General features: G+C 43.7%; 1 protein-coding gene across 1 annotated transcript in view; it reads right to left on the bottom strand.

The window, feature by feature from the left end:
- GRIN2B (glutamate ionotropic receptor NMDA type subunit 2B) overlaps positions 1-22,861 on the bottom strand; it is a 200,620-nt gene that overhangs the window by 40,976 nt on the left and 136,783 nt on the right. The window lies entirely within an intron of this gene.

Below are 22,861 nucleotides of genomic sequence, written 5' to 3'. Positions count from 1 at the left end.
TTCGGGTTTTCCTCTTAGGAAACAAAGAGAAACACAGCACATACAAAAAAACCCACCACCAAACCATAAAGCAAACTACATTAAAGGTAATTTACTTAGGCTGAAGTATTAGAAAATGACAGGTTTACAGTTTCCTTTTCAGCCTTTCTTCCATCGCACTTGTGTGTGGACATTTTGATTCAAGTTTTAATTAATGAGTGCATACAACTCTCTCCATGGAGTCCCTCCCTCAACCCTTGTACTTCAAAGAAACTTGAAGGAGTAGAATTAAGGTGGCTTGGGAAACAAGACTGGCATTTCCTATCTTGACTTCACAATTTAAAAATTAAACCACTGKTCTTTTATTTTCTGCATGTAATTGCTTCTACAGCTTCAATATGTACGAGCTAAACCCAGTAAATAGGCCAGGRAAGTATCAGTGAAGATGGAGAAAGAACCATCCGTGAATCTCCAAGCACTGGCAGAGGAGACAAGAATAAAGAAACAGCAATGGACAGCAAGAAAATCAACCATGTAGAGATTATGCAATCCTGTTTTATGATGAAAAAAGCAGCACTGACCTTGCCAAGGGGTTGAATGAGGCAAAGAAAGCAGAAGCCAAATTGGAAGGGTGCATTGGAGAGAGGTGGAAGAGGGTGAAGTTGGCAGGTCCTTCATGGTCATGATGTCCAGAAGGTGAGATGAAAGGAAGGCACTGATCAGGCAGATCACACTGCAGACAGGTTTCTCAAGTTGCAGCAATACGCTCAAAACAGACTGAGAGAGAGAGGGGGGGTGCTGTGCTGCAGGAAAGTTGAGGACAGCACTGAGCCAGTCTGGTCTGTGTAACCCTAGAGCAGAAGCACCATGGTAGGGGTAGATGGTAYGGGGACACTCACAGTCCAAGTGCCATGTAGCCATGTTAGCCCAGCAAGGCTAAGCTGAGAGCTGAGGCAGCTTGCCAGGCTCACAGAGCTGCCTTGCACCRTGCTCTGCTGCTGCACCCCCCGTGGCACCRCTCCGCACCGTGTGCGTTTACCATCTCAAGCATATGCCAGCACAGGCAACGCATTGCTGTGTTTCACAGGGCAAACTCGCCCTAAGCAGCTGCAGCAGCTGTGCAGGGAGCAGATGCTTTCTCCTCAGATGCCCAGGAGTGAAGGGACCCAAGTGCCGGCTGTTATCTTGTCCTGTGCTTACTCTGTAACCTTAAGCAAGTCACCAAAGCTTCCTGAAGCTCAGTTTTCTCTCTCTCAAAGGCTCTGAATAATCAGCTTGTTGTTGCAAGGGGATGAACCAGGACCTGAGAGCTGGGAGCAATGACAAAGGTTCATTGCAGTAAGGAGATGTCTCAGCCCATCCACACCAGAGGAACTGTGCAGCTCAGGGCTGCAGCTATACCACCTTCACACCCCACATGAGAACGGAGCTCTGCCACAGAGGGGTGGTGGTCAGTGCAGAGCAGCCGTGCATGACGGCAGGCAGCAGCAGAAATGGGGCTGATTAATGACAGAGCAGCAGTACAGCAGGTCAGGAATGTGCATCAACAGCTGTAAAAGGAACAGCAGGATTTTGTATGGTACACGCTAAGGACCAGTTTTCATTCAGGAGATTAACTGAAACTCAAGAGAACATTCTTGGGGTTCTCCACCAGCTCTGGAARCTGAAGTCATGTAAGTGAGCAGGCAGCTGTCTTTCCTTGCCTTCTGAAGATACCCTTCCTAGAAAAGGGAGCACAGTGATGCTCAAGCTGTGCAGTGGCACTCAGCCCTGCCCCTTCCAGCCTCCAGGAAGCAGACCCAGCTCATCCACACTCAACATAAAGCTCAATCAGCTGAGGCCCCTGGCCACAGCTGCCCACTATGGCTCTGAAGCAGCCACTCTGCCATCCAGGGTCCCACACAATAGGTCTCCCCTCCCAGATGTGAGATGTGGGTGGGAGGCTGCAGCCTCCTCAGATAGCAGTGTTGCTTCTCCTGTCCAGCACAACTCAGAGTCCACCTCCAAGGATGGTCCTCAGCTGTAGCTGAGAGMTGCTGGCTCACCCAGGCAGCGCTGGCTGCCACAAGGAAATGGAGACAGCCTCTGAGAYTGGGCAGGAGAAAGACTGACCAGCAGCCCTCAGTGACAATACAGGCACTGTGGTGGGGCAGAGCCCCACAGCCAGCCCAAGGAACATACAAGTGCCAATTTTCCTCAGTGCCAACTTTACAGCCCTGGCTGCGTTACTGCTGTGCCAAGAATATCCACTAAGCCAGGCCTTACCCTTTTTTGCAATAGAAAAGATCGTGCTTATCACTGAACATTTATTTCTTCCAGTCTGCTGATTATTTCACCAGGCAACCTGAACGTTCCATTAATATCATCTTTTGTGGAGCTAAATATATACACTAACCACATATACAAATACATATAAATACATCTCTATCTGGCAGAGAATCCAATTAAGTGAATATGTTACGCCTTAGCAATTAATGAATTCAACAAGCTGAGCTGCTTCTTGCATATGATTAAAGTTCAAGCAATATCAATCATAAGAGAAAGAAACCATTCCAGATTTTCCTGCATGCTATCTACAAAGACACTGTTAACACTTAAATCAATGGTAAAATTCAAATATGTTCTCAAACCTCAGGAGACTCATATTCTCAATGACATATAGCCTGTCCTTCAACTCTTGGTAGCCTATTCTTGAATGCAGCATCTCAGGCCATCCCTGCTGCCTTATATATCTTTCTGCAGCATTTTCTGGATGGCAGGTCTGTAAAAATGTTGGTGTCCTATGGGTCAAAAGAAAGCAAATCCCATGACTGAACAGATCAGACCAACTCTAATCACTTGACTCATGCAAATGCTTTCCTTCTCTTTGTGTTGAGTTGCCAGTTTTCTGTTTGTGTTTATACATGTTTGAGTGTTTGTGTGACATGTGTGTGCATATTTTTTCACACATTAATCTTTTTCCAGGACAAGCCTTGTTCGTGCAGTTTCTGCCTCTCAGCAATAGAAAACACCRAGCCCTCTGGGGACTGCTCATTCCCTCCTTCTCTCACAATACCCCTCCTCTGCATTCATAAGAAAAACCCTAGGGACAAGTTCTACATAAATAAATATTTAAGTAGCCACAAAACCAAAGAAGACATAGAAAAGCATGAGAGAGACTTGTCAGCAGTATTTAGGGYGCAGGGGGGAAGAGTAGGGGCATGGCTTGGAGGGCTGGGAGCAGACAAGTGATGAGGGTTTGAACTGGAAACACAACCATCCCCTTCTCTTCTCCAACCCAGCCAGTACAGTGGGTTGGTTCTCACCCTGAGAACAGAGCTGATAGAACAATAGAAGTCTGTCATAGCACAGCTGCATAAATCCAAAAACCAAGGATGTGCCATACTGGGAGGCTGGGAGAGGAAAGAGCCTTTAACTGAACCATCACAGACACAGTTAATGCTGAGTCTTTTTGGGTTTAACTGCTCCATTGTTCTCCTAGTTTGTACTCCAGAAAGAAGCCTTGAATGTCCAGGAGGAGGTTGGAGGCTCATCTCTGAGGACTGCTTGGGTCTGTTGCAGACAGAGGCCAGGCATGAGACACAGACCTGGTTGCTTCTCTGTCCTCTGAACTGGGTACCAGGAGGCTCCTTTGAGAGTTCCTTCCAGGCTCACCAGCTTATGAATCTTTCATCCACACAGAATGGTTTGTGCCTACGCCCATAGCAGATTTCACAAGTCTCTATGAGATATCAAAGAACGACTTTTGCATCTTTTCTAGATTCCTTGAGAAACACTTCCCTGAAAACAGGCATTATAGAGAATAGGGTACAAATCTGGCCACTTCTGTCACTCATGTAAGACAGCAGTTTGAAGGGTAATAGCCATATAAAATATGCCATACCCTAGGAAACCACGCACTATTTGCTCCCCAACATATCCAGGAGAACTAAAAAGCTCTCAGAAGATCAGTCAAGAGACATTTTTTTGCAGAGCACACTCTGGGCAAAAACATAGAGTCCACAGCAGGCACCAGCAGACTTGAAGGACCACCTGTATGATCAGAGGATGGCATTTTTTTGTGCACTGGCATGTGGCTATTGGAGGGTAACACTTCAGAGGGACTGGAGAACTTTTCTTCAGGAATATGTCCCAGATTTTTCACTTCCCCAGAGAGCAGGAAAGGTCAAGGAAGGCCCCCTTTCAGGTTACTAGTACTATTTTCTCCTCCAGGTACAAAGATCCTTTTTGCTATTTGAGTTGTGGTAGGACACAAGCCATCAGCAAGAGCTTTGGGCCCAAAGTGAATGCAATCAGCCAAAGTCACTTCTTCCCTCTCTTTCAGCAACTCTTCTTCTTTCTGCCTCAGCAGGGTGGGTTTTTATCACCTTTTTACCCTGTTCTACATCAGTGTTCTTTAGGAAAGGAAGATACTTTGAGTTAAAAGCTCCTATTGATAAYGACAAAATACCAATCTGCATAGAGAAATCAAAAAACACAGCCTTTGCACATATGCAAACCAGGGTGTTCAAGAGGAATGTGAGAGGGGCTGGTTTTTTACCTTAACTCTGTACAGTAAGTCTAAACTAATGTACCTTCTTCCCTAGGCAAACTTCTTCCATTACTGGGAGAAGAACCCCGTCCCTCAGAAATTTGCAGAGTGAGAGGAGCCAGCAATATCCACCAGAGCAGCAGACAGAGGTGCCCTGTCAGTGTGGTGTGTACCACTAAACACGAGAGTTCAGCTCATTCCCTCCACCCATTCCCACTTCTCTGTAAGCAGAGGGGAAGATGATAACATCCTTAACCATGATGTCAATCCAGTCAACCAGATGTCAAATTATAACTGCATTTGCACAATTGGGATCCCTTGGGATTTTTCACAGTCATCACAGCTGATGTTTCCCCAAAGTGGCTGCTGCATTGTCAGGCTCCTTGCAGTTTGCTTTCTGTGTGGCATCAAGCCCTTTCCACCCATCACCTTCTCCCTGTCTGTGATTACCCCAGCACTGCAGTAAGTATATGTGTATTCCTGAGTCTCGCATTTCTCACTTTACAGAATWCTCTCACCTAAAAAATGCAGATTTTCCAAACAGAACAGACACTAATAGAGAGAACAAACAGGAATTTTTGAAGGCTTATGGGCTCCATTCACTATGCCTGCATTTACCTACACATAAGAACTTTTGTCTGTTTCCTGCAGGAGATYATTGCACTTCTGCAATGTGCCATTGTGAAGCTGTTGTCAGAGGTGCCCGTAATCATATAGATTAAGAGAAAGTCAGGACTCATGAGAGCTGGACATGATGTCTCCAAAGAACAGAGGTCTGATGATAAAGAGCAAGCAGCACAGCAGGACTGAGTGAAGGAAAGCTCTGTGCTCCTACTCCGGGGTGTAGGAAAGCAAACCTTGCTTCTGGACAGACCGGTTTTTGGAGGGAAACACAGCCAAGCTCCTGACCCCATTTTCATCACTTGTCATCAAAGATGCAAGTCTGAGGTTCGGGATTAGGACCCAGGTCTGTTGACCCTCACTGGCATTATTGGTTCTGTTCCCTTCTTTACCATGTTGCACTTTGTCTGTGGCAAGTGCCTCTCAGTCTCCCACCCCCTGCATATCCATTCTAAAGGCTGCTGAAGAGATTATTTGCCTGATATAATTTTTCCCCTTTCTTTTCAGTCTTCCTTTGCCTCCCTTCTCAACTGCATCAAGTGCATCTTTTCCAAGACACTTGATGCCTCTRACGCCTCTAACCCCTCAGTCAGTAATAAGATGTGAATGCTGACCTGCTCCACTTTCTCCAGTAGCTTTTCAGAGACCCACACAGCTTTCTTCAATTTTGGCTACATTCTTGAGGGAGGTCCCATAAACACCAGCAAAGTTATGTTGTTATGCTTTTTGTCTTACCCTACCATAAGTATCATTTTTGCCCAGAAAGCTGTAGATGATTTGCAACAGTCAAGCTGCTGATACRTTAAGCTTATAGTCCACAAAACTTAAAATCTGCACCCATTTACAATTAATATTTCCCTACAGGTCAATGCAAAAATATTCAGTGGCATCAGTGGATAAAATACGTCATCTCTTTACAGACTTTCCCCAAAGTATGCTGAGCAGGAAAATCCCAGATTTTYAGTACTGTTCTTAATTTGCCTGCATTCCCTGTGCACTGGCTCTCTCATCTGTCTACGTGACCACGTTTTCTCAGCTGATATTTACTAAGTGTTTAGTGGCTATAGYCATCATCTAGGTCTCTCTGTGCAGCTTCCAGCTCAACAGAGCACTGGTTATTGGCAGGCTTTTTCACTGAATATAGTAACACAGATAATCAAAATAACCATAAGCTTGTTCTGCACAGTTCATAAATTAAACTAACCAGGGCTGGTCTTTTGTATGACAGAGAATGATAGCCACACTGCAGCACGAGTGCTGTTCATTACAGCACCTGTTTCCCTAATTACCCCTCCATTTTCACACATTTCCTAATGGCTGGTTAGAATGGTTTTGCGCTGATGAGCAGCTGCCCCATCTCATCCCAAGAGGGTACAGTTACATCTCTACAGAGGGCAAAGCAATCTCTGTGAACAGAGTTCATTCACAGAGAGCTCAGGGACCCCCTAGGCTCAGGGAAAATAAGAGATCTGCAATCACTGATTTGCTTTTGCATGACCAAACCAAGTTCATAGATATCTGGGAAGTCTGCCTTGAATTTATGTTAGTATTTTATATGTATTTAATGGCACTTGAAAAAAAACCGGCAGAAACTCAAGAAGTGATTGTCTGTTTTCTTCCATTCATACCTCAAGAGCTTCTCTCCCCATCCCCCATCCCTCCTTCCCCCTATCCCAGCACAAAACACACCCTTTAAGACACTAGCTACTCACTCCATGCATGTGACAGACTGATTAAACTCACAGATAATAACCTTGCAAGGCAGAGTCAAACTTGCAGCAGTACAGGCTGTTCTCATCATTGGCTCCCAAAAATAGTTCGTTGCCAATAAGAGTCAATCAGTTCAGACTTTGCCAGCCTGCACTTCTACTGTCCTCCCCCATCCCAGGGGCTGCTGACACAACTTGTTCCCTCCACAGCGGTTGCGAGGCTCTAAATACCACTGAGAGTTGTGTATTGGTGGCTGAAAATACTTCAGGTTAGCAACATTACTGCACACCAGGCTTCCAGGGGTATCCTCCCTGTCTCTGCTCCCTTGTGTAAGGGAGATACGGGAGTGTTGCCTGGAATAGCTATGAGGCAGCATTTCTGGACTTTGGTCTATATCTTCCACAGCCTCCTAAGACCTAGCAGCAACGATCAGCCTGGGACAGCTTTTTCAGCTTTGTCTCAACAATGCCTGCTGCAAGGACTCAGCACAAGCATCTGCAAAGAGCAAGGAAATGAAGTGTGAGATTGCAGACTAGCAGATCTAAAAGCATTTGGAAGATACAACAGGGAGGAGAACCAAAAGTCCCAGGACCTAAACAAACTGGAAAGAGATTCTCAATATGCAAGGATGGAGTGCAGCACTGACAACAAGCCAAACCAACCCTATGAATGGGTCATTTTGGGGAGAGAGAGCAGTCCATTATATCTTAGACCTGTTCGTTTTGATATCTACATGGCAAAAATTTTCTCCTGACGTCAAGCAGTGAACCTACTCTCAATGGAAGTCAATGGAATTACAGCACTTATGCCAGAGGCCCCCAAATTTGGCTCCCAAAGGACTTTTCTATGCAATGATTTCGATAACGAGCCTTCAAAGCTTATGTTGGGGCTATAGCGTGAGTGGAGGAGAAAAAGGGCCAAAAAGGGCTGCAATAGAATAGCCATCTGTCATACTCAAGTCTAGAGCTCAGCTAACTCAGCGAGCCCAGAGCTCAGCTATGGCAGAAAATAAGGGCAACAAATACTGGAAGTTAATGAGCATCTGTGGAGGAAATCCTATCCCCATCTAACAGTATGAAACAGTACAGATGTGTTAATACAGGCATCTTTATGAAAACTGCATCCCAGAATATTTTGTGAAGTTAAATACAAGGCAGAAAATGGCATGCAGCATAAAGAATAGCTGGTGCACTGAGCAATCAAGAGGCAGTGCAAATGGCCATATAATTTTGCCTTTTAAAAGCAACTTCATAAAAGCTCATTCATCCATAAAAATGCTGCGTTTCTGTTTTCTGCCTTCCTAGGAGCTTTCTTGCCTGCCCCCTTTATCTTCAGCTACAGACTTTAGATCTTCTCAAAAGACTAAGAACACCTGTCCTTCCATGCCCCAATATTGTCTCGGCATTTCAAGGTTGTTTTATATAGCTCCTAAGAAATACCAGACAGGGCTAGTCAGAGTTCACAGGGCCTCACACTCATAATATATATTTAAAATACTGCAGATGACAACTGTCTATGAATATACCTCCCCCTCCCCCCCCCAAAAAAAAACAAGAAAAGAAAGAAAGGATATCAAGGTATTTTGTGGTGAAAACATTTGAAATTTAAAAACTAGAAATTAATGGGACACAGTTTCAGGTATGAAAGACTAAATTTTTTTCTCAATTCCTTTGAGAAGATAGAATTTGGCACTCTGGCCTCCAGTGAAATCTAGACATCATTTTAAACACCATGACATTCAGCCTTCAAACTCTCTTCAGTATGGATGTCTGCAAGAGCTAGTCAGACAGCAAGTTACAAGCATCATTCATTATGCTACAATCCAGGTTCCTCATTTCCTTGTTGCACCCAAGATCTCCCAATCTCTCCACATGCATGTTTAATTTTTTTACTTGTGGTGTGCAGCATCTCCTTTCAACACTTTGAGAGACCRACCTCTGGAAGGTGTTTTTGTGGTGCCTAAATAAGACACCAKAATAATGACATTAAAGATGAGATGATATATGAAAGTTCTAGGAAATTACAGTAACCCAGAAAACACATACAGGAAATCCAGAAGAGGGGAAGTTGAGGCAGTTAAATCACGGTAGATGAACACTGGTGATAGATAGGAAGATAGACATAAATATACAAACAAAATTGCAGCACGTGGGGAAGCTCTGAGATTCAGAGTCCATTGCCTGTTGTCCAGTCTCTCCCTCTTTCTCCTCAGTTCTCCAGATTACAATTGAACARTGCAAATTCATTAAATTGTTGCTTGTATGACTTATTTTCTATATCCCTGATCACTCTCGCTGCTTCTCCCAGTGTCATTCTAGTTTGTCCAGGCCTTTCTTCAAGTGCTGTCCACAGAACTGCAGAGAGATTTTAAGCCTTACCGTTACCCAGCAGAGCACAGAGATTGCATCATATGGCTGGCAGGCTAAACTCCTATTTATACATCCAAGTACAGCATTTGCCTCTTTCTCAACAATACACAACCGTGTTCAGCTTGTGATCCTCTTTTATCCTTCCCCCCAATCCTTTTCTGCAGAACTGTGATCTAGTTGATCTTTCTCTTCACTGTATTTATGTAGGCTTTCATTCCTGCCAAGGTACAATGGTTTGCACTTGTCTCTATTGAATTACATCACACTTTTTCAGAAGACCTCCAGTTTGTCAAGACCATTATGAATTCCAGCCTTGTTCTCCAACAAATTCACAGTCCCCTCAGCTTCCTGTCATCTTCAAATTTAATATGGAAATTCTACATCCATCACCAAGGCTATTAAAGAAAACATTGAACTGAGCTGAGCGCAGGGCAGACCCTCACAGAACCCTAATCCACTTTCCCTTCCATTTTGCATGCATTTGTTATTCACTATCCTTAAGACCTTGTTCCTCTAGATTGCTWGCAAAGTATGATGGGAAAAATTAAAAAACCTTACTGATGTCCAAGATGACACCTTAAGTTTCACCTCTGTCCACAATGCCTGTTATCCTGTTACAGAAAGACACTAGATTGGTCTCACATGACAYGTTCTTAACAAATCCTGGTGGACTTCTACAAGTTTCCATGTCATTGTTCAGGTACTGACAAAGAGTTTAGTTGATAATTCATTTCATATGCTTTTTGAGAATCAGGGTTAAGCAACAGTGATTCCATATATCTACATTTCCCAAGCTTCTTTCCCTTCTGCTCCCTCTGATCTTTTTTAAAGACAGGCATTGATGTTTCTCCAGTATCTGGCAAATACCAGCTATCTACAGGTGTAGATTCAATGCAGCGCCTTCAACAAATACTGTTTCTGTAAATTTGCTTTGAAAATGGAACAGGTTAGGTATGTAATGTGCTGTTGCAACAGGARAAAGGAGGTTGTTCCCTTACGTTGGGAACCATGCCCCCATGCCCTTGTGCAAGTCTCCCTTGTCAGCTGGCAGCAGAGTGGAAGCTGGTTTTAACATGCATGAGACCTTCCATCCTACAGCCTTGGCTTGCAGCACATCCTGCATTTCAGCCCCTGACAGCAATAAGCAGTTTAGTCAGTGTACCTATGACCCCATCTGCAGCACCTCAACCACTTCAGTCTTTCCTCCCACTCCACACTTCATTTYGTCAATATGCCTCTGTCCTCTTTACTCTATCCAGTCTGTGTGCTCAGCAGGGATTGATGTTAAGCTGATGGCTGATGAAGGTTCTCACCCATTGTCCTGGTCTCAGCTGGACAGATTAATTTTCTTGTTGTTAGCTGATACATTGCTGTGATTTTGATTTAGTATGAGAATACTGTTGATAACACACTGATGTTTTAGTTGCTGCTAAGCAGTGCTTACTTGAGGTCAAGGACTTTTCAGTTTCCCATGCTCTGCCAGTGAGCACATGCACAAGAAGACTGGGGAGAGCACAGCCAGGACAGCTGATCTGAACAAGCCAAAGGGATATTCCATACCACAGAATGTCAAGCCCAGTATATAAACTGGGGGKAGTTGTTTGAGAGTCACCAGTTGCTGCCCAGGGATGGGTTGGGCATTGGTCAGCAGGCACTGAGAAATTACATTGTGCATTGCTTGTTTCTCTTGGATTTTATTCCTCTCTTTCTATTTGTTATCTTCCTTCTTATTACTATTTCATTATATTTTATTTCAATTATTAAACTGTTTTTATCTCAATATATGAGTCTTACATTTTTCTGATTCTCCTCCCCATCCCACTGGCAGAGGTTAGCAAGGGACTGCTTGTACACAGTTGTTGGCTGGCATTAAACCGCAACACTCAATCTTCCTCCTCCTCCATCTCTTCTGAGACATTTCAACCCTGACTATCCGCTCCCTCCTGTCAGTGCATCCTGTACCTCGATAAAAGCAGTGAATCCTGGGCAGGCAACAAGTTGTGAAATGTTTTGGTGTAAAAACCCAAGCTGTGGAAACCCAGRAGATGATCTGAGGTCTGCTATACTTGTTTCAGTTAGAGCAGAGAATGAGCCGGATGGGAGTGATGAGGGAATAACCCAATGGAGGGAGAAGGCACCTGAACTGTGCTCTGGTGTGCCAAGTGGAAGTCAACAGCAGGCACAAGCTCTTTGCTGGAGGAACAGAAGCAGCTGAGACAACTGGAGGAAGAAAGTTTCTCTATAACTACTGAGAGATCAATTAACTGGTGTCCTGGGGAAACAGCGCTGATCCAGCGATGAGCTCTGATGGGCAAAATAGCTTTTTCATGTACTAAATACCATGTGCACTCTTCAGCGCCAACAAGGACTCAGGTGCTCATCAATAATTGAGCTTGCTTGAAAAGGCATTTAGGAGAACTGCACAAGAGGCCAGTATGCAGCTCTACCTCAGTCCCAGCTGGGCTGCTCTTAGTGACCCAGCCAGTGAGAGGGAAAGAGAAAGGCAGAGGTGGGGAGCAGAGAAGGAAGTAAGGAGAGAAAAAACAGAAGAGCCTTCCCCTTGCCAAAGGAAATCACGCATGGTACAGGAAAGGCCTCCTTGCAATATCACCTATGTAGTATCACCTTTTTCCTTCCAGAGCATCTCCTGTTTTCCTGAGGCCAGCTCCAGGACTACAGAGAAGACCTTGGACTGGAGCCAGGTCAAGCCAAGGACACATGGTTGTCCCAGCAGCACCGTTACCACATCCTGATCCCTGTACTGTCCCAGACCTCAGTGGACTTCACAGCTCTTCATAGAGCTGCCACGGGCTGTGGCATAATGGCCATTTAGGGAAAGGCACAGACACCCCTTTTCCCAAATGAGCTGCCAACATTTAAACTCCCACCCCATCTATCAAGACACGTTTTCACATGGGGATGTGACAGAAGGCTGTCTCCTAGCAGCACAAGCCCATGTATCCACTGCAATTCACCACACATGTTGGTTACAGCCAGCATTTAGTCTTCATCATTGTTCTGGAAATGAAGCACAAGTCTCCAGAAAATCACGTCTAGGTGCAGCTCTCTCAGGAGATCCACAGCTGATGTGCTTTCAAAAAGAGAAAATTAGAAGAAATCTCAAGGAACAGCTGCAATCTCAAGGAACATTCACTCACAATCACTCAGAATGTTTCTATTTGTGAACTAGATTTCCTTGGATGTGAAACGTCACTCAAGTCACTGAACAAGCACGAAGCTAAAATTTGACCAACCACAGCATTATATTAGCACTGAAAAAGCATGTCTGTATTTAAAAAGAGGGTTTTTTCTTCACAGTAATAGAATTTGAAAAATTCTTAGTAAGGTCAAATTCTAAGTGCTTTTTTTTTCCAAAATTTTGGTTACAATTTTGAAATATTGAAGAAAAGCTGGATCAAGAGCATACAGAATAAGAATATTTTGGATCACCATGATTTCCTAATGGCAGAGCTTTCTAAACTAGAACACTGTAGAGGTCTAGATACAACTACAGAAGACCCCACCAGAGTCAAACTGCTTACAATTCAGAAAAGAAAGAAAGCCTGATGTTTTGAATCTGCATTCTTTAAAAGGTGGCTACAAGTTTGTTCAAATTYATTTTCATTACTGTCTTTCATTTAGGATCACACATACATGCTTTTGGGACCTAGGAAAAACTTCTCCACAAACTGGAGCATCAGGTTATAAAACTTGCTRTCACAGCACAACCATAGGGAACATGGCTTGATGCTGATGAAGAAAGGGCTGAGCCTTCCCAAGTTTAGAAACCATTCCCAAAGTTGCAATGGCAATGATTAGAAAGAAGCAAAGATAAAGAAACTTGCAATTATAGGAGTGGTAAAACTCCTGTGACCAATCAGGACTGAAAGAAGCAATGGTGGCTTTGGGCCCTGCACACGCACATAACGGGGCAGAGCTCCACACACACTGCAAGGACTGATATCACGTGACTCACACACAGAAATACATGCAGGACCAGGACATTCCCACATCCACTCTAGATAGTTAAGCCCAACTATCCATATGCACTTCCACAACATTCTGCAGGCATCAAACACCACTCACCCCTCCCCCTCAAAGACTAACATGAAAAGTTGTGTCTGCCCTACAGCACCTCAAAGAAGTGTCAGCTCCTGGAAACACTGGGAAAAAGGTCAAGATTCCCAGCCAGTACCTACCACTGCCTGTTCACAGCCATGCTGAGGTTTGTTTCTAGGTGTACATTTGATGTATTGGATGCAGAAGCAGACAAAAGCCACAAGCTRGCCTGGATGGTGACAAGCATCAAGCAGGACACAACATTGCTGCACCAGACTTTCACACCTGGCATTTTGGTCACCTGAGATCTTTGGCCATTGAACAGAAATCCCAGACTGCAGCCAAAACAGCATAATAAAGAGAATAGGAAAAAAGCATCACCCCAAAACTAAGAACTTAGACTATTTTCCCTAAAGACATGAGACTGATGAGGAGTCTAGCTCATTTAATTATGTTTAGGCCAACCCATAAGCAAACCTACCTTTGCTGACTGTCCTTGTGTTACAGGAAACTCTGAAAGAACACAACTTGGAACACAGAATTATGCCAGAAAGATGCTCATCTCCAGCATAGTTTTCTTGCTTTTCCTGGGCCCTAGGGGACCACACACTTAAAATATCCAAGGGACAAAGCCTTATCCATGAAGTCCAAATCACTGGACACTTAAATAAATCCACTGGTATTTTTAACAGTTCTCAGCATCTGTGGTGGAGCCTGGAATGATAGCCTGAAGATGCAACTCACTTTTCTGTCCGGAAAGCAGAAGCAGTCCTGCCTTGCTACTGAGAAAATGGGACATTACATCTTGAGCCACTCTGAAGTCTCCCACATCATTTATTGCTCACATTAAAACACTGCCTGCTGTGGAAATGTTACACTTCTAGCCATGGACAGAAAAGCCTGTAGCATAGAGCAGAGGTTTCGTAGAAGCTCCTGAAAGAAACCCCACTATTTCTGATTACCAGTTAAAGTTCCTTGATCTGTCTTCACCATGAAGTTAAGTGGCAGAGACATTGGACTGAAGGAGATGTTTAGGACTTAACATGGTCTTTCAAAAAGTGCTTCTCTCTACCTCCCCTTTCTCTTGCCACAGTTTAATTTCAGATGCCATTTCTCAAAATATGTCTTCCTCAACAGCCAGGAAAATTGGCTCCAGTGTGCAGGGGAGGGAGGAAAGGAAAATTGTCACAAGGGCAGCTCCACCTCTCCTCCCTTGGCTTCTCTTGGAGACTTTGTGCCCAGATTAAATAATGAATACTCTATACCACACGCCACCCATTACAGGCTGCCATGTATCACAGCCATCAGGTTTGGCCTAAACTCTTCTTTCACAGCCAGGGCCACACAACTGCAAGTAGTTCCAAATGACCACAACACAAAGAGGAAGAAAAGTATTGCACCCACTGCATGAGGCTCCCCTTTCAACAAGTGCTGATGAAAGCAGTCTCTGTAGGTCAGTCCATCCCCAAGGCAGAAGGCTCCTCTTTCTGCACATGCACCACAGAAAGAGGAAGCTTCACCTCGTGCACTGCTGCAGTGCAAGGGCTTGAGGAGCTYGCCAGGCTGCTCGCCAGCTTCTCCCTTATTGACCAAGGCCTGTTTCCTGGGACTGCTTCTGGCAGGCTGACCGCAATCCAACAGTCAACTTGCTAAGGAAACTAGCTAAGGAATTATCCTAACCCAGGAAAAAGGCCACTTTATCTGACTGATTCCTCTTCTTTTGAATTCTTGATTAAAAAAGGAGTGATATTCCCCTTTGATATGTCATTTCATACCTTCCACATTTCACAGTTCCCTACTACCCTACATCTCCTCCAGTCGAAGTGTGTTGCCCTTGTTCCCTGCCCTCCCTCCCATTCCTTAGCAWTCCTGGGGCTCACTGTGTGCAAGAGGGAGACCCTGTGAGAACACTTTCTCCAGGTAAGAAGCCAGAAAAATAAGGACAAGTAGTTTATTAGCCAACAAGGAAGCTCCAGGCACCACAGATGTAAGATTAGCCAAACCTTGTAAGATCATTAGGTTTATTTATTTCCCATTCTGTGTTGTGTATTATTTCAATCTCTTCAACTGCAATAGCAGTAAAATTGAAAAACAYCCATGGAAACACTTTCAATTAACACAAGGTCAGAAAAATGACATTAGAGACCTCCACAACCGATAAAGAAGAAAAACTGTCTCAGAAACAGCTGTAGCAAGTAGGCAGGCAATGCAACTTGTCTTAAAGGTCAGCAACCTTTTGCCKGTGTTTTGCCAAAAACCTGGAAGAAAGTATCAGTGTCTAGCACCCTGTGTGAAGACCACACCATCTGTAAGCTACAGACACAAATCTGATTTTAATCCAGACTGAAAAATAAAGCTATAACATACTGAGGATGCAAAACCACAGAGGGCTCTGAAGAACATATTCAGTACCTTCAGTTGCAGAAAAACAAAACAAGGTAGATCTATCCCTGAAAAAAGATATGTACTGTAGGATCAGTGTAGGAGCACTATTCAGTGAAATACCTCTAACCTCACTATGTCTGGCAGAGGATCCTATATACCCAGTATAGAGAGATAATGACTGCAGTAAGAGCAAAACAAAACAAGTAAACAACAAGTAAAATSAAAACAAAGATGTTTTTAACAGCTATGGTGCTGTTTCTTATCTACATGTCCAACACAAAAGAGATGCGACACACCAGTAGTTGGAGATCAGCCATCCAGCCTCCTTACGCAGACAAATTGAAACACTGTCTAGTGACTTTCTGAGCCCTTGTGACCTCTTCCAGKCAAGTGTGAGCCTTAAAAACTACCAAAAAGAGATGCCACTCACCTGGAGGTCTTTTCCCCAGACCAACCACCCTTCTACAGATAAGTAATTACCTCAAACTACCCTGAAGCTGAACAGAACGGAAGTGAAAGGCACGCATCTGACTCAGCAACTGGATCATGGAAACTACAACCTTCACAGCTTCCCTGTTCCCTGTTCCCTTTTCCTTAGCACACCTAAGCTGAAACAGGTGAAAAAAACCAGAGATTTTTCAGATCTACTTTTGCACAGGCAACACAGTAACTACCTACACCTGCAAGGAAACCCTCTGACAGGCAGACAGATGAAGGGAGAGGACATCTACTTGGAATATAGCTGTTTGCAGTATCTCTTAGAGCTTCTCACAAAAGGCTGGGGACCTGTCTCCTTCTCTTTCCATAGAGGCCATGCTGATGTCAGAAAATCCTTGAAGTCAGTTCCAGTTTCCAGTGCTGTCAGTGCTATGCTGCAGGTAGATGGGTGACTGGCCACGTGGCAGTCAGTATTCAGTTCACTGCTCTGCAAAGTGCTGCAGAAATAGATGACCAGTAACTGCAAAATTTCAAGCAGAAATAACCTTGGCTGAGTCTCTTCCCCAAGATATGCTTTTGTAATCAAGGATGCAGTAAATTTTCTTCCAACACAGATCTCACAAGAGTTATTTTAACCCTTCCCATCTCTTCCCCCTTTTCTTGGCTATTTWACTTTTCTGACTTGGCTGAATTTCCCACCACAATCCTGTCCAGAATTGTCAGGAGGGACAATGTTGGGGGAACATGAAAATATTTCCTAAGCATGTGCACTTCACATGAAGAACCAGGAAAGGACTGCTGTCCCAACCCACTGGAGGACAGAGATTGTGCTTGTGTCCCAGAAAGAGGGGCTAGGTCAGGAACTGCAGCACCATTTTTACAGCATCTATATAACTCAGAATAGTCTGGTTTGCAGCAACAGAAGGGGGAGACAGCAGAAGGTAGCAAGGAAAAKACACAAACTTTGCATGTCACTATAGAGGATAGTGTCTGGGTGGTCTGTGAGAGAGGCCRTTCAAGAACACAACACCTGGTTTTTCTGCTTTAATTTTTAGAAACCATCTWGCAAAGTTGTGATGCTGTATAAATATTTATCATTCATTCTTACATTTCCATCCAATAATTTCTGTTCACTTCCTGCCACACAGCTGCACCCATGYTTACCATACTCTTCAGAATCCCTCAATAGGGATCACAGCTTGAGATTTGTCCAGGATCACAGAATCACAGAATCATAGAACAGCTTGAGCTGGAAGAGACCTTGAAGATCATCCAGTTCCAACCACCCTGCCATGGGCAGGGACATCTTTCACTAGACCMGGTTGCTCACAGCCCCATCCAACTGTCTTTGAACATTTTGGGGATCTCGAGCTTGAACTGATTTCCATCCCAAGCAGTTTTCTCAGAAATCAAGGTCTGGTTATTCCATCAGCATCTGCATGGCTTTGCATTTATCACTGCAGAACTTTCTGGAGCAGAGAGAGATGATCATTTCCTCTGTAGGAGGTACACTGGCTAAGAGTATGTTCTTTTYTTAATACCAGAATCCTGGCTTTCTGAAGCACACAATAATATCCATTTGGATAGAAATGAGAGGAGGTCCCTGACATTGCTTCTGTTGCTGAAAATTTCAAAATAGTAGCCAAAAATTTGGGATAAAAGTCAAAACAAGGCAAAACAAAAAGCRTGCCCATTTGTAGCCATAAAAGACTCTAGGGTGTCACTTCTCAATCTTTCAGAATTCTCAAAAAARTTAGGGTATCTCAATGAAAACAAGCACTTCAAATAAAAAGAAAAATTAATTGAAATATTGATTTTCCACCAAAAAGCTTTGAGATGTTTTTCTGCAAGTTAATTCAATAGAAGCTGCTTTAGGCCAGAGTAACTCAAACATGTATGTTTGCATATGGAGGCCCCTTTCCTGGGGCCTGCACTTAAGTATTGTAACAAATAAGCATCAACAGCTCTTCCATATCCCTGAGACAAAGCCCCAGTRAGCAGGACAGACATACCCAGGCTTYTTCCAGGGTAATAGGCACATTTCCATAATATTAATGGCTTCATTATATCCCTTTTGGTGCATTTCTCTAAGTGAAATTAAACTTAAGAGYTTGCCTGCATGGGACAATTTATCAGTAGAGGCCATACTACTTGAGAAGTCCTCAGCCTGAAGTCTCTTCCTGACCTCTTATCATCCCTTTAGAAAACCTCCTCTGCCTTTCACTTCAGCTCTGCACATCTGTACTTGTCTCAGAGTCAGCAGCTGAGGTGGGACAGAGCACCCAGCACAAGGGCAGAAAGGTGGCACACAACATCCCAAGGGCTTGAGACATGGGCTGCATCTTCATCTTGCACCTTTTTTTATCCACTTTGACCCAGGATGAATAGCAAGCCAAGTCAAAAAGCCATTGGCAACAGAGCGACAGTGCTTGTGAAGCAGAGAGAAGACCTTGCTGGGACCCAGGCTTGTCCTACTTGAGCCTGTTTGAGATTGGCCTTTTCAGGCTCCCTCTGTACCAAATGAAGCAAAGGTGCTTCTGAGTACAGGTCTGACTTTTAGGCACTTTGAATAGCCTCTTGGAAGAGTCAGTCACACAACTGATCACAGGTCCAACCCTATAAATTTTGCCTCCCCTTTTTCTGGGATCCCAAGTTCTGAGCCTGCCCCAAAGCAGGGAGGTCAAGCAGCACCCCAGCTACCAGTGAGGCTTTGTGCTAAGTCTCCCTGTCCTGTTTTCTTCAGCTGCCCTCATCATCCACATCCTCTACCTACTTGGGCAGGTGATGCACCAAAAAGGCAAAGGTCCCCTTTCTGGAGCAGGACTTGAAAACACCTAATCTTTTGCTCACATTTCCTTCATTTCAGATCCTAAATGAAATCACGGGGAACTTTTTTCCTCCCTTACCTACCCCTTTCACTGCCCTCTGTCAGAATTATTCAGCTCTCTGAAGCATTACCAAATACACTATGTAGGAAAGATATGGCAGAAGAAATTAAATAGTATTGTTAGATATCTATAATTACCCCAAGTCATTTTTTCCCACAGTGCAGCAATTTCAAATCTCTCACAGCACTCTCTTTGGGAAGCAGATGTTGACCATGTCAGCTGTGTGCTAAGAATGCATTTTTATGAGTTGCGTTTCTTGGAATTTGCAAAGTGATGGTGGTGGCAGAGGGGGAAGATCCTGGAAAATTCCACCCGTTCAGACACAAAGCAGGCAGTGCAGAGACCTGCCAGCCTCCTCAGGGCACCATGTCCTTCTCAGCCCCCTCCCTCTGTCTCAGCTCTAACTGGGCCCCCTCCCCTCAAGCAAAGGAAATTTCTTCTACATAGAAAGGCAGGCAGGGCTGCTGAGGGAACAGCATATATTGGGAGATAGAGGATTTCTCCTGGGGGGTGTTGTGCTTCTCTCCCTCTAGAGCAGCACACTGACAGACATGGAACAATCAAAAAAAAACCAAATTGGTGGATGTCTCTGTCGTCAGTTGCTCTCCATCTCCCTCCCATGTGGTCTGTTCTGCCCCACAGCCAACAGTTACAGCAACCAGGCTCCCAGCATGTCCATCAGACTACTGCTCTGCATCTTCTAAAAGAAGCCACTCTTTCCTGATACTACATTTAAATGCAATTCTGCTCTAACCCCTGCCTCCCCATTACTCTTTAATTACATTCACTTGGATTGTCTTATAGAAGTCCTTCCTTTTCTTGTTGATTATTCCCTTCAAACATGCAGAAAATTATAATACTCCCTATCTAGCAAAAATATGTATTTGGGAAAAATCTACCCTCAGCAACCAGGCAAGGGTCCAGTGAAACAGGTGAGTCAGAGAAAACATGTTTTAACTAAAGTTCGAGCATCATTGCACAAGAAACCCTGGGAAATCTTCAGTGTTTATTTGAGGCAGGGGACTTCTTAATGGAGAAAGTTCCTAATGCTAATTTCTCCAGACTGTACTCTTTTAATCTTTATTTGTAAGACGCTGTCTCCATTAGTCCCAGACTGGAGCAAGGTGTCTGGGCAATGAGCASGAAAATAYATACACACACACACACAGGACTTATTCTGGACCCAAACAGGAGACAGAGCATGGATAGGACAAATGTTCAAAAGAGACACAGAGAGTTCTCTATGGGTCTGTTCCTCAGCCTTCCCAAAGCCAAGACATCAAACAGCAGCCACCTGTAAGGAAAGGGACAGGGCCTGAAGCTGGTGGAAACTGCAAATGCGACTGATCTAAAATAGGACAAGCTCGAGGAAAGCAGCTGTCCACAGGTAGCCCCTGTCAAAGGTGAAAAAAGCTACAGAAATGAGATGCTGCCATATCCCAGCCGTCTTTACAAAGCAAACATAGATTAATGCAGCAATACAAAGAACWCTGGCCTCGCTGAAAATGAGCACGCATCCAAAAAGGAAAGCAAATAGTTCCGGCTTCTAAAAAAGAACAAAGTAAAGTACTCGCTGGAAAGAAGTGACCTGAGCAATCATGAATTCTTGAAATACTCAGATGATGCAAAGAGCAGTTAAACTCGGTGGGCCAGAGCTCATCTCTGACAGCCGACTGCAGAATGGACTCTTTCTAATATTTTCAGGTCTCCCAGCTTGGATGGTGAGACCGTTGTATGACACTGTTAAGACTGGAAAATCTGAAGACACCTCTGTTGCCCAGTGTTGTACCTAACAAAGGCTGATTTACCAGCAAAGACTATTTCTTCTCAAAAATCACATGATTACATAAACCGGGATGAATCTACAGGGAGAACAAAAAGATGTGCCATGCCTATTAGCATTAACACTGCACTGTGCAGTTTCTCCAGTCTCAGAAGGGCCAGCACTGCATGCTGCACCACTGACCAAATGGTGTTCTGATGAAGTCATGCAAAAAAAAAAAAAAGATTTTTCAAAGCAAGGTATAAAAAATAAAATAAAAAAAATTAATAAAATAATAATAATAAAAAATATTTTAAAAGCATTATTTCAATCTAAACCCAGGTTTGATTGCTTTTCAAAATTTTACACTAATCAAACTCAGCCATTAAACACACACCAAAAAATCATGTTCTTTATCAGACATGAATAATAAAGTGATGGAAATTTGCATCAAAATAAACATCTGCAGAGATACTTCAAGTACTTACTCTCAAAGAAGTATCAATTAAAAAAATAAAATTAAAAAATAAAATGCCAGTCCCAAAGACTAGACGTCTTTCAAGAGAGGTGACAGAGACTGCAGTTCAAACCTAYATTCTGAATCAGGCAGAAATTATTTAAATACAGTTTTTCCATTGCCTAGTAGTCTGTCCTCACTGTTTGCCTAACAACGCTCTGGGTCCTGGGGGAAGATGCTGCCATTTTCTCCTCCAAATCACCTTTGTGAATGGCTTTTAAAGGCTTCTGTGAGTCTACATGAAAACACTAAGATGTCAGTTTATATCTACAGCAATAAAACTTCCAAAATAAACCCTCTATATCTGGCCAAAATTAATTAATATTTTCATTGATCCTGAACTATGTTTTTCACAGATTCATTGTTTCCTCCCACCGTATTTCTGAGGCTCAGGCRTTATCATCTGAAAGGGAAGGACACAGGCCTTATCACTCCTCGTATTTAATGATCCATGTCATTTTTTCCCACAAACAGACTTTGTGGACAAAGTTGGCCAGAGTTTAATCCACAATTCCTCACCTCCTTCTGTTCAAGACTCCTGTTCCTTACCTTACATGGCTGTGCAGTGCTATTTTGCATCATTAAACATCCTAACCCCATTCCACCACGCAAGCGGCTGAATGTTACTCATAGTGAAATGTTGCCTCTATGATAATTTTGCAAAGCACTGAGGATCCTTCTCGAAGGAACGAATAATAGAAATGTAAGTCATTAACGTGTACAGGAACTGAGGAAATAAACCTGAGGGAAACAAGCACCAGAAACTGTCACACAAAATGCAGACCAGTTTGAAAGCCTAAATGGGAGGAAGAAAACGGCTGTCAAACAGCCTCGCAGGCTTGGCATGGTGGGAGACATTGCAGCACGCAGCTAGCCCAGCAGAACGAAATTAAATAAGGCTGCCAAACTGCTGACTCRGCAGAAGACAGCACAACTCCCAGCACATTTCAGAATTAAACCCAGATCAGTAAATGCCAGGTCCTTTCATGAGGAAGAAGGGCCAAAGGACGGTGACAGAGACTCAGGCACCACTGAAAGGCAATGAAAGAGTCAGTGCTGGTATCAAACGTTACCAAAGGCAGTCTAAAAAAATTACAGACTTGGGAAAAACACAGTGCGGGCACAAGGAAAACAAATGATGCTGAACATATTGTATGCTCAAATTGATGACACTGAACRCATGCCAGAGTTCATGAGCAGCGAGAGTAACTCAGGCACAGAGTAGCTCCAGTAATGACCAGTTTCACTGAAATACCTTTGCAAAACAGCAGAAAAGTGAACATGTAACAGTGCGGACAAGACCACATGGGAGAATAATGTCCTGGTCTAGTAAAAAATACTGTCAAGATGCAGCTCAGCATCAAGCCAAGTCAACCACATACAATCAGGATTCAAACACAAAGCAAGGAGCATGTGAACAAGCATGGAAACACTGGCCAGAACCAACACCAGAGGAGAGAAACAAACCAAGCCAAAGACACAAMAAACTAGCTATTTCTTACTGAAAATAAAGTCTGAGCAATTTCATATTAAGAMAACCTTATTTCAAATTCATTCAAAAGCGAATGTGGCCAATTTTCCTTTTACTGCAGGAAAAGCAAA

This window comes from Malurus melanocephalus, unplaced genomic scaffold, assembly GCF_030028575.1.
Source record: "Malurus melanocephalus ecotype Western Australia unplaced genomic scaffold, MMel_1.1 scaffold_441, whole genome shotgun sequence".
In the NCBI taxonomy this organism is placed as follows: Eukaryota; Metazoa; Chordata; class Aves; order Passeriformes; family Maluridae; genus Malurus; species Malurus melanocephalus.
Note: the sequence above shows the minus strand (reverse complement) of the source record. Positions and strands in the feature narration are given on the sequence as shown.